The sequence below is a fragment of the Aotus nancymaae genome, unplaced genomic scaffold (assembly GCF_030222135.1).
Source record: "Aotus nancymaae isolate 86718 unplaced genomic scaffold, 86718_ANA_hifiasm-v0.15.2.pri h1tg000103l, whole genome shotgun sequence".
Taxonomy (NCBI): Eukaryota; Metazoa; Chordata; class Mammalia; order Primates; family Aotidae; genus Aotus; species Aotus nancymaae.
This window is the reverse complement of record NW_026988518.1, coordinates 2,381,132-2,394,592: the sequence shown is the minus strand read 5'-3', so window position 1 is coordinate 2,394,592 and position 13,461 is coordinate 2,381,132. Positions and strand designations below refer to the sequence as shown.

The following is a 13,461-nucleotide window of genomic DNA, read 5'->3' as shown; positions in this document are numbered from 1 at the left end:
TGGGAAACATTAGGAAGACTGAACTTTAAATATCTGTATACAATTTCATGGTATCTACAATTTTATTCCTTTAATGTAGCTTTTCTCTAATGTGTGACTAAAGTGTACTGACCAAGTACTTACTATATCCCATGGCCTAGATAGGAAACACACACATACACACACACACACACACACACACCCCTAAAAATTTCTGAGAGGTAATGAGTTCTGCAAGAGGAATGAGTCTGGGTTCAGATTCTGGCTCCTCCAATTTTGTGCCGTGTGCTCAAATTACTTTACCTCTTTCATTCATTTTTTATCCATCTATCTTTTATTGATCCCTTATGGAAAAGATGACACTGAAGCTGAGAGCTGAATAGCAAGAAGCGGCAAGGCATGGAAGAGCCCATGTAAGAAGGAGCCCAAGTAAGCATCAGGTCCAAGCTGGAAAGTTTTAGGGATGGAAGGATGGTTGGTCAGAAGCTTTGTGAGCAAGGTTGAAAGAGGTTAATGAGTCAGGAAGATCACAAAGCTATTTGCAAGACACATTAGGAGTAAGGAATTTGTCATTTACTGTAAGCAAAATAGCAAGCCATTGGAGAGAAAGGTCACAATTTGGTTCATCTTGGTGATCTGTGGAAAATGGATTTTTAAATAAAGAGTGAAAAAAGGGAAACTGTATTAGGAATTTTTATATAGCTTTTTACTGATTAGATATTGGTGTGAAAGAGAAAAATTTTCCATGAATTCCAGATTTGCAGAGATAACTAGAGATTGTGTTACTGCCATTTACTCAGATGGAAAGACTAGTGAACTAACTGGTTCAGTGGAAGGAAGATTGTGGTGAGAAATCAAGGGATCGATCTCAAGCCTTGCCAGCGTGGTGAAACCCGGTCTCCACTAAAAACACAAAATCAGCAAGCTGTGGTGGTGCACACCTGTAGTCCCAGCTACTAGGGAGGCTGAGGCACCAGAAATGCTTGAATCTGGGACGGGGAGGATACAGTAAACTAAGATTGCGCAACTGCACTCCAGCCTATGCAACAGAATGAGACCCTGTCTAAAATTTTAAAAAAATCCAGAGCTCACCTTTGGGTATGTTAAAGTTGAGTTGTTATTTACATATTGAAGTGGCTAAGTGTTTGAGTTTGTAAAGCTGAAGTTTACGGAAGACATTGAAACCAGAGGTGTTAAGTATGACAGTTATCATCAAATAGATAGTTACTTAAGGAAAGAAATGATAACTATCTAGGAACAGAAGGGAAAGTAGTAGAAACAAGGCATTCCAATATTATGTCACTATTTAGACACTGAAAAGAGGAGGACATAGCTGCCTAGGAGAGTTAAAAGGAGCACCAGATGAAGCAGGGAAAGAATAAAATAATATAGCGTAATTTAAGCCTAGGGGGAAAAATGTTTCAAGAAGGGATGCTCAATTGAAGCAAATGCTGCAGAGGTGTCAAATACAAATTATAGATTTGGCAACACAGAGCAGTCTCACTGAACTGACAGCAAGAGATGCCCAGGTGGAGTGGATTAAGTTGAGAGCAGGAGATTAGAAAATGAAAAACCTTATTGAGAACTCTTTTATTGGGTTTTGAGGGTAAGAAGCAAAATGGAGTGGCACCTGGAGACAAAAATGTAGACAGGTTTTTTTTTTTTTGTCTTTAAGATGCACTATATGCAAGCATGCAGATGGAAATAATCACATAAAAGCAAAAATTCCTGTTGCAGGAGAGCAAGGGTAATTACACAGGGGAAACTTTATTTTTGTGGTTTAGTTTTGCATGTTTTTCTTTTGTTTTTTTGTTTTTTGTTTTTACTTTAGGTTCTGGGGTACATGTGCAGGTCATGCAGGGTTGTTGCATAGGTGCATATTATATCCGGCATTTCTCCCCATGTTACTTTGGAAAAGACTAGAGGAAATGGGATCCAGATCACAAGTGACGGTGTTGGCCTCTGACAGGAGCAAGGCCTTTCCAGCCATCATAAGAAGCCATTGAAACTATGGTTTATTCCCAGTTCACTGCATGTCTGAACGTATCAGAATAGCTATCACCAAATAACATCTTGTACATCAAGAACACACCAAGAGCATTTACATTTGTTATTATTATTTTTTTTTTAAGAGATGGATTCTCACTACATTGCCTAGGCTAGAGTGCAGCAGCTGTTCACAGGTATCAACACCAAACACTAAAGCCTCATACTCCTTATGCCTCAAGTGGTATTCACACCTTAGCCTCCTGGGTAGCTGGGACTACAGGTGCCAAACAAATTTTTTAAATAGAGTTTAAGAGTTTAGAATATCCTATATGCCATCTCCTTTTCTCCAAAAAAAAACCAAACAACAACAACAACAAAGCAAAATAACCCTCTTTGTAGACTACAAGAAAATTATTTATTTATGATTCACTAATTTATTAAATAAATACTTACTGACTAAAAGGTTTAATAAAAGTAATTCTTTAGATAATTTCATGGGTACGAAACTTACAAAGGCATTAAAATAATACACCACAATCAATATTTTTCAATCAATATCAGATCATAGATGTAACTTAGTAGATACCATAATTCTTCCACTTACAAGAAAAATAAACTAAAATATCACATTGCTGTCTTTTTATAGGTACCACAATGTAGAAAGCTAATGTCCAACCAAGAGCAACATTGTACTGTAGATTCATTACAGTATAATAGTTTATACAGTAGGTTTCATACAGCATAGTGAACTACATTTCATAATGTAAATGGTTCCTCGGTGGTTATTCCACATTTTAACTAAAAATGTAAACATGAATAATCAATGCTAATTAATTCAGTGGCACTGGTTCCTATGTCTCATGCTTATTGCATATTGATGATTTTACAAGCTAGATTGTCTGTTTAATTCTTAATCACACTTAATTACTTGAATGAGTAATCTAGAAAATATAACGCAATTTCAAAGAACAGTCTAGAAATTAGAAGACAGGGCACCTCTGTCAATGTTCTATAATCATGAGTTCATTGATAAAATTGGAAGAACTTCATAGTATATGTATTAATCTATCAGAGACAATCACAGATTCTTAATATATTTCTCCAAAAATTATTTGAAATTGATTCTAATGGACTTAAGTCATGTCTGCTTTCAACTAGGGTTCTGCAAACTATAACACAAGAACTAAATCCAGATGGCTGCCTGTCTTTGTAAATAAAATTTTATTGGAACACAGTCACGTCAACACAGCCACACCCATGCATTCACATATCGTCTACAGATACCTTTGTACAACATCAAAGTGACAGTTGTCACATTGCAAGTGATAGTTTGATATATTTGGAATATACTGTTTATGTGCTTATAAATAATAATTTGTTATCTGTAAATCTATTCTATTACATTTCCTAGATTACTCCTTCAAGTAATTAAGTGTGATTAAGAATTAAACAGCACAATTGAGTAGTTGTAACAGAAATTATGTAGCCCAGAAAGCTAAAAATATATGCTATCTGGCTATCTGGCCTCTTACATCAAAATGTTTCCTTATTTCTAATTGACTGTCAAAAGAAGCAACACATTTTTTAAAAAGAACTTATCAGAATGGAAGATTTTTTTTCCCCAAAATGAAATAAACACAAATACCTTCAATGGAAGGTATTGAATACACATTATAATAACCTGTAGAAATGATGGATAAAAAATTGTATTGATTTTCTTCTAAATATAACAAGTCGATTTATAAGAAAGGAGAAATATTATAACTAAATGTCAATGTATATCCTCCAGAAGAGATGACTTACAAAAAAATCTAAGGCCAGCTATTTTATCATGGTGTATTGTGGCATATACCCCAAATAATTAGAATGAGCAATAACAAAAAAAATGCCAGTGTGCTTATAAACAATAACCTATTATCTGTAAATCTATTCTATTAGTCTTCTTAAGTTGTTTACGACAAATATAATTACAAAATACGTATTCAAAACATGTAAACCACTAATTTTCCACTTGTAAAAGCCTGATTCAAAAAACAATTTACTTTATGGTTTACTTAAGCTTTGCAACTACATTAAAATATGATAGTATATACACAACAGCTTGTTAACAAGATTATCATAACATTAAAATCATAATGTGGCACTTCAATTATGGATACTTAAAATTAAAGCTAATCCTCACAGTACTAATTTTTATCTCCTAAATAATTTTAGCTATTAGATGCTCATTCAAAGTCTGTATCTGAAATGATAAGCATTCTAGAATAACGACTTAGCTCTGCACTTTTTCTTTGGTAGCAAAACAAAAGCTGCATCCCTTCTTTCCTAGTCTTTAATACATAATTTTCTGAAACTAAGGGGAAAATGCAATATTTTTCCTGACCTTGCTTGGCTCAGTGCTTCCTACTCATGTCGTTGTTGCCAATGCTGTTGTTTCAAATAGATACATTCTGTATATCAATGGTCCTCACATATTTTCTTTTCTGGTTTTATCATTCCAAATATATTGAACTGTCACTTGCAGTATTAATTCGAATTTTTTCTGCAAATATTGTGCTTGAACAAATGTCACCTAGTACATACTAGGCACCAGGTGGAACAAACCAATGATTAGATTAATGAGTATTATAATACATTTCATAAATAAATAATTAATAACAATTAATCAAGTTAACCTATTAACTGATTTCATTTGTTCTACTGTTTCATCAGATTTGTACTTGATAATTATGTAATCAATATTTCTCACATTCAAATTCTAATTCAAGTTTAAAGTGAAGAAAAAGATTCTAAAATGACAGAATTCTGTATTTATAAATGCCATTTGATAACAAAACCATAAATAATCCAAAAGCATTGCTGACCATATGGTTGATTTTATTAAACACTGGTAACAACTTATGTAAGAGTTTTTGTCTATTTCTCATAAAAGGCGGTAAAATTAAATTATATTTGAGCTATCTGAAACTGAGTGTCAAATCTTGCTTTCAGTCACTCCTGAAGTAAGTGAATGGAAGTAATATTCCTAATTTACATGGCAAACAGATAATACCAAATGTCTGTGTCCATGTGGGTGCATGTGTACATATGTATATAAAGACGTATACAGACATTCATGTTACACAATGTACATTAAATTAATTACATAAATTATGAAAGTACATAAAATTAATTACATATATTTTCTGACCTGCATTTGAACGATGTTTATTAGAGCAAGTGCATGATTATCTAATGTAATGCTGCACTTTTGTCTTTCAATTTCAAAAATATCTGAAAGTACTCATCCTGATGGCCTTGATAGTCATGTGTTAAGTGGCATAAACCAAATCAAGGAACGTGCTCTGGGCATGATGAAATATGTGTTTTTCTAGCATAGAAATGATAAAGACAAGATGTTCTCTGTGCATAGGAGACAAGAGTATACTCTTCTCCTGTGGTGATTTGGGGAGTGGGGCTTTCAGGATGTTCCTACTGATCTTTTTAGTGATAAAACATAATGAAGATAGAATTTTAGAATGACTAAAACAGAAAAGAGCTGAAACATTGCTTTTGAATCCAATCTCACTGCTCAAACTTCTCATGTAGTTAAAATACAATCTGGTACACGGGCATTTCTGATTATAAAGGAATTTGTTTTTGAACACTTTGAAAATAAAAGAAGTTACATATGTTAAATCTTCTACTATTATTTGCATCATTACATGACATTTTCAGAATGTTTAAAAAATTATTTACTTTCCATACTATTAAACAATCTGCCAATTTCACTAGAATTATTTGTTAACACTTTCTCATTTTATTTTATATTCTTCTTCATCGCCACTTCAACTTTTGCCTCATAACTTTATATTTACTATCTAAATTACCTAATCAATTTGCTAATTTCACATATTTAGGATGCCTTCTCCTTCCTCTCTTCCATTTTTAACTATTATAAAAGAATTTCATAGAACCGACTTTATCTCTGTAATCCTCATGAATACACCTGAAAGACAAAGTAACTCCATACTCTAAATGCTGTCACATTGCACGTTGTCCTTGACTGCAAAGGGGAGAATATATGGAAATATATACATACATATATAATCTACATAATACATACCACATATAGAAATATGCATACACATGCACATACACCCAAAAATCTCTACGAAGAAGATGAAGTAGAATAATGATAATATTCTTATCTTTAAATCTTATTCAGATGAACAAAATTACTCAGTTCACGGTTTACTAATCACGGTTTACTCTGAATCATGGTTCATGTGGAAGTATCAGTTAAAGTATCAGTGTAGTTCAACCATATATTTAGCAAGAGATGCAATATTAACTTAACTCAAATAATAAACAGCTAAAATAATATCTAGGTTCCAGTAGTAACATAATCCTTAGGTCAGATGGTAGTCAGCACCAGTACTACTGGATACTAACAGAGGAGTGAAATTAAAGACATACTTTAGGCTAATACACATAGAAGGAATATACCAGAAAAGCTGAAAATTACCTCTTTTAAATATCTTGGAATCTCTCTTCAGACCTCAGCCTTTCAATAAAAGGTTAGACTGCTATTTATAATCCTTCCACCTCTAAAAGTCCTTGAGTTGAAGGTAAAGAAACAACCACATTAAAGCAATTTTAACCTTTTGACTCAAATAATATTTAGAAATGTTATCCCTTTTAAAAATTACTTTCCAAGTTTACACGGTTATACTTTCATATTTAACTCTGCATAAATGGCTGTTTATGATGCACCTAAAAATTGTATTATACACACCAGAAAAAAAGCCAGCACAGATAAACTGTGCAACTCAACATCACCATCTAGTGACAAAATTCTTAACACGTGATGAAGGCAAGCCAAAAAGAACACATTTCAGAGACATTATGTACTGGTAGTTCATCTTTATATTACTAATGTAAATATAACAGGTCTCACTAAATAGACTTGGCTCTGCGAAAAAAATAATGCCTAATTGGCAATGTTGGCACTCTAAAAACAATTTGCATTCTTGCCATAGAAATATACCCATAAATCTATTAACAATCTATATTTAATGTGTATTAATTAAGACATTGTCAAAGAACTCCCATTAGCACTTTTACCTTTTTAATTAATGAATATATTCTATACATAACTCTTTTTTTCAGAATCTAATGTCAGCTTTTCTCAAGTTATTCAATTCAAATACCTTCCCATTGCATATACCTATTACCCTTAGCACTCTACTGCCTGTGAGACTGAAAAGGGATATGGGAGGCTGAGCAGGGCGGATCACCTGTGGTCAGGAGTTCCAGATCAGACTGACCAACATGGTAAAACCCCATCTCTACTAAAAATATACAAATTAGCCAAACATGGTGGTTCATGCCCGTAATCCCAGCTACTTGGGAGGCTGAGGCAGAAGAATTACTTGAACCTGGGAGATGGAGGTCACAGTGAGCAGAGATCACAACATTGCACTCCAGCCTGGGCAACAAGAGCAAAAGTTCCATATTAAAAAGAAGAAGAAGGAAAAAAAAAAGACAACACAATGTTAAACGTGGCTCCATCCTTCCTCTTGATGTTCAGGATTTATCACAGGGGCTAAGACAGGTGCAAAATATTACCTTGGCATTAGAGAGTTGAATCAGCCAAGATAAAGTACAATGAAAAGAAACTGAAAATTTTACCTTTGAACTCATTATGATAACTATAAATCAGAGATTTGACCTACAGATGACGCACTTTTTTCCTGTCCTTAAAATGTTTTTTTCTTAAGTCATCATTTTCAGAAATCCTGTATAAGATTTCCACACAGCCATGGCACTACAATGGACGATGCAGAAGTTATACAGGATGTATGCTTCTAGTATTCTATATGCTAAGACTGCAGTGAACTTCTCCATTGAATTCCATTATTTATGTATTACATACGTAATTCTTGTAAGCACATACATCATTAAAAGGAAATAATGTATACAAACATATTTTATATCTTTTTATTAATTTTCATAAATTATAAAGCATTCTCTACTATATATCCTAGTTCCTCATATCAATCCTAGGAGTTTTTAAATCCTATGTTGCAAAAAAGTAAGACTAAAATAATTTATTTACCAAAAATTATAGTTGGAGTCCCAAATTTGATTCTTACTATTGATCCCAGTATTCACTTCATATTTTGTTTTTAGGTTTCTCCATTTTTCCTTCACTATTTTTCTAATTATTCATAATATATTCCCATTACAGAAAATTTAGAATGGAAAAGTATAAGCCTCAAAAAAGTATCTGTCATTCCTATATTTTTTCTCTGCATCTTTTATGTTCAGTTGAGATCATACTCTATAAGCAATTTGTTTCTCTCTCTCTCTCTCTCTCTCTATATATATATATATATATACACACACACACACATATAAACAGATTTATGTAAATTATAAATAAGTACATTTTAAATATGTATAAATCTGTGTATATCTGTATATATAGATACATATATAGAAATATATATCTATATATACACAGACTTTTATATAATTTATAAATATTTTAAAATTATAAATATAAATAATACATATACATTTATATGTAATATAAAAATTATATATATATTCATGCTACATATATAATTTCCTTATCTGTTGCCTTAATAGTAGACATTTAGTTTCTATTACATTTGTTCATGGTTATATTCCATAATTTGAGGCTCACATTTGTATTATCCATAATTTCTATGGCTTCTGTATATTCCTAGAAGGTAAATTAATATAAAAAAGGTATGTTTGTTTTAAGGCTCTTAGTACTTACTGGCACAATCCTTTACTTAAATGCAGCAGTAATTTTCAATCCTCTGAGAATGTGAGAATGGCTGTCTCACCATTTCATTTCTAGCCATCTGTGAGAATGACTGTCTCACTATTCCATCTCTAGCCTCAAAAACTTCCTTCCCATCAAACTGTATTAGCAGCAATAAGCAAGAGATCTGTGTATTTTTATGAAATTTACACTTTCTGTGTGCCATTAGAGTTGAATATTTTCAAGGGTTTCTTAATCATACTTTGCCAATTATCCATTGAGCTCCCAATTTTTAAAATCTGTCATACATATGGCAATATAGTACATTGATGTCTTGTAATTTTGTGATGTTCCCTATTTGCATAAGCTTTTAAAAATAAGTTTGTTTTGTTTTTAATTGGCACATAATAGTTGCACATATTTATTGGATAGTGTTATGTTTTGATACATATTAGATTGTGTAATGATCAAATCAAGGTAATTAGCATATCTATCACCTCAAACACTTGTCATTTTTTTTGTGGTGACAACACTCCAAATTCTCACTAGTTATTTTAGAGTATACAATATATTACTGTTGACTATAGTCACCCTACTGTGCTATAAAACACCAACCTCTCCTCATTTCCACTCTACACTACTCTCCCAAGTCTCTGGTAACCACTATTCTACCCAACTTCTACAAAGATGAACGTCTTTAAATTCCACACGAGTGAGATCATGCAGTGTTTGCCCTTCTGTGATTAGCTCATTTCACTTAACATAACATCTTCTAGGTTGATCCATGTTGTTGCAAATGATGGAATTTTTTTTTTTTAATGGAATCAAAACTTAGTGATTTCTTCACCTACTTTTTAGTGTCTCATCTATTTCCCCATCTCAATTTCAAAGAGTCACTTCTATATTCCACTGGACTTTGACTGTTTCATTTATTTCCTTTAGCTTTTTTAAAATGCATAAAATTTCCTTTGGGCCATGTGAAGTGAGAATATAAAGTCTTATTTGTTTTTGGTCCAAACAGCAAAAAGAAAAAAAAAATTCTTTTATACCATTTACTGAGTGATTGAGCATGTCCTGGATTATTTGGGGTACTTTACCATATAATAATTCATCAGATCTTTATAGTATCTATTATCAATTAGAGATACTATTTGTTTTAAGTAACACACAGAAGAACTTAAGAATTTCCATCTTCATTTTGAATATGATCACATTAAAAGAGGTCTAATTCTTAGGGAGGTTTTGTTGTTAATTCTATTGGGCTTTCTGTGTATAAACCACGTATGTATAAAATAAGAGCTACCTTATCTCCTCTATATCAAGTCGCACTTTTTAGTTTTGGTTTTGTATTATTACCAGGTTATGGATCTACCTTTTACTATTAGTTTTCTAAGGAAGTAAGTGTGTCTATGTGTGATGTGTGTGAATACATTTTAGCTTCACTCTGGTCTCTCCGTTGTTGAGAACTGTTAAGTGAGAGGGAGTCAAGTGTCATATTAGTAACACAAAAACATACCTTTAGGGCAGCACAGACCAAACCACAGCCACTAACCACATAAAAACATTCAAATTTAAAGTTTAAAAAATTAAGTAAAATTAAACATTCAGTTCTTCAGTTACACTTATCACATTTCAGGTGCTCAGTGGCCATATATGGCTGATAGCGCTCACACTAAATTGCACAGATGGAGAACATTTCTCTTATCATAGAAAGGTCTTCTTGGCAGCTTCGGTCTAGATGTCTCTAAGAGCCACAGAACAATGGCCAGGAATTCTATTCCCCTATCCTTTTCTTCTTAGGCACATTATATTTCAGTCTAGTCTTACTCTGTTAGAGAAGGTTATTCAAAATTTTAAATCCCCAAATATGTTTCTTTCTGGCACACATTTTCCTAAGCCCTGTGTTTTCTTAGACATCTGGGTGGACTCTCCTTCTTTCTTATTCCAATGCACTATTTTTGGAAATCACATGCCTTCCCATGGCTACAACAAGTATCAAAATACAAACAAGTCTCAAATGTAAACACCAACCCCCAGTCTTTTCCCTGAGTTGTTGAATTATATTTTCCCTCTGCCTACTGCACATTTACACGAGTTAACCTTAGCTATCTCACAGTCACCTGAAAACCCAAATCTTCATTAATCCTCTTTTTTTCTCTCTCCCTACCTCAATTAATATATTTATTTAATGTTTTATTTAGCTAGCACATTCCAGAGAGGGTTGTAACCCCTCATGCTTTTTACACAGCAGGGTTACAGGCTTACAGGCTCAGGGCATCCTTAAGACTGGAATCAGGAAGAAGCATGGGAGGAATCTAAAGTGATTTGTAAACTCAGATACTGGCAAGAGACTAGGTTCGAGACTGCATGGCAAAGACTGGCCAGAAAGAGAGACTGGATGAGGTAGCTAAGAATCCTCTCTTTTCTGTCCCAAGCTCATAGAAATAGTAAAACCTTAATAAATAAAGAAGTGCCCAAGATGGTGAAAGGTCCCCCAACACAGCAGCCACAATAGGACAATCTTCAGATGTGTGTCCAGGTCTGTTTCAGTTCCTCCTGGCTAGATACATTCAGGACAAGAACATCACTGTGGGCACCTAGAGCCATCTAAGGCCTGCTGAAGAGATCAAGCTAATAAGAAAAGGGGATGCTCCCACAGTCAGCTACGCCAGGCCAATGGACTAATAAAGAAGCTATCATGAAGTGGGTCTTCACCTCAAGCATGTTCCAAACACATTTCAAAAAGTACCTGACCCACCATATATTAAACTGTTGAATGCTATTAATTACTAAATTATTTCACCACATTTAATGAATCCACACATTGTGTGTGTGTGTGTGTGTGTGTGTGTGTGTGAAAAATATACAACTTATACAAACAAGTACATTTCATAGCCATAAAATTAAATTCTCGTTTAAATTATCCGGACTACTGCTTTATCTCATAGTATGAGTGGTTGGGAGGTTATTCCAGCCAGGCAATACTTGTTTTTCTCATCTGTTCATCGCCACTTTTTTAAAAAACAGGACATCCTCGTATGTTCTAAAATGGTATGCATTAGAAAATTCGGCAGAATTTAATAATCTCTTCATATGAAGTTAATTCTGATAATTCAATCTGTTTTTTTCCTGAGGACAAATTTCCCACACTGATTATCTATCCTTTCCTTGTTCATTGTCGTTTCCTCATTCACATCAATTTTCATTCCCATTGCCTTTTCAGTACTTTCTATCTCTTTGGTCTTCAGTTTTTTATTCAAAGCATAAGAGCTGACATCTACTTTGTCTTCCTGTTTGTCTATGTATTTACTTCAAAATAAATAAATGTAAAAATATAGAGAATAACTTCAGTTTTCTAAGTAAATATTGGCGTGCATGCTCACTGTATTTATATTATAATAAGTAATTACCAAAAATGATGTGTTCAATTTATAGCAGTGATAATTTTAGGATAAACCACTATGTATACTGAAAATCAGAAATTCATTCATAATTTCTGCATTAGCCTTTTCCAAAATAAATATTTTACAACTTATTTTTGATTTACTAAAATTTTCTATAACAAACTTTCTGAGAATATCTGATTGCATTATACATAGACACAAATTCTCTATAGTGTACTCAGTTTTATTTTTCCCTCTTTTTTATTAGTAAAGACATTAACAATAAAATAGGCTCACTTGCTCCAGCTGGTAATTTCTCATACTAGTAATATATTATTCCTCTTTTTGTGACATCATAATCATCTATACAGAAGTACCATGTATCTTTGTGTAGAAGCTACTGTTTCCATTAAATTTAATTACCTCCCCCTGTGGTTTTAAATAGAAGTGGCTTCAAAATGAGGGCAGCTTCTATTAAATTTAATTACTTTCTCCTGCTGCTTGCATGGTAAAAGGAAGGTTACTAAATGAAAGCAGCTTCTAAACTAAAGTATATGGTAACCGTGTGCTAGCAATAACAAAATTGTATCTAAACTACCTTTCTAGGAAGCCTCTTAGATTTATCCTTTCTCACATTTTAATATTTTTAGCCTTAACATCCTTGAAAAATGAGCATTAAGATAGAAGGAGGCACATTTTAAAAATCTATTTTAATTTTATAGGCTAAATAAATATAAAAAATATTGTTTCTTTATAGAGATATTGGAAATTAAGCTACACAAACATTCAAGCTCAGAACTTTTCAGACTAGTATCATTTGTTGTTTTCTCAAAGAATGATGAGTTTTATTTCTCACACATTTTTTATGTCTAGTAAAAAGCCTTTCTTGATTCTGATCAAATAGATTTGAAAAATGCTTCACTAAGAGTTATTTTAAAAGCATCAAATTTGGGGCAATTTCATATAAATATTCAGAATTACTGATGTTAAGAAGTGAAAAAAGAAAAAAAATCAGGCTCATTATAGATCACTGTAGTTGAAAGGAAGTTAATTATATGCTTTGTAATACTATAAAAATTTAAATCACTAAAAATACTATAATACAATATAATCCTATAAAATGTTATAGAAGATGAAAATTTAAGTACCTCTCTTTAAATTAAATATTAATTAGGAGGAAATACTACTCAGTTACAGCACCATTGTACAATGTTTTTTTTTTATATACAGGCAGAATTTAGATGAACAATATTTTCGTTCAATCACACAGTTTGGTATAAATATAAAACAAGACACCCCTTAAGCATTTTAAGTAACAAATTAAACATTTAC

At 32.6% G+C, this 13,461-nt stretch overlaps 1 protein-coding gene across 3 annotated transcripts in view; it reads right to left on the bottom strand.

The window, feature by feature from the left end:
* The window catches only part of DPYD (dihydropyrimidine dehydrogenase), an 865,822-nt gene that overhangs the window by 755,177 nt on the left and 97,184 nt on the right, over positions 1 to 13,461 (bottom strand). The gene's annotated exons all lie outside the window — the stretch shown is intronic.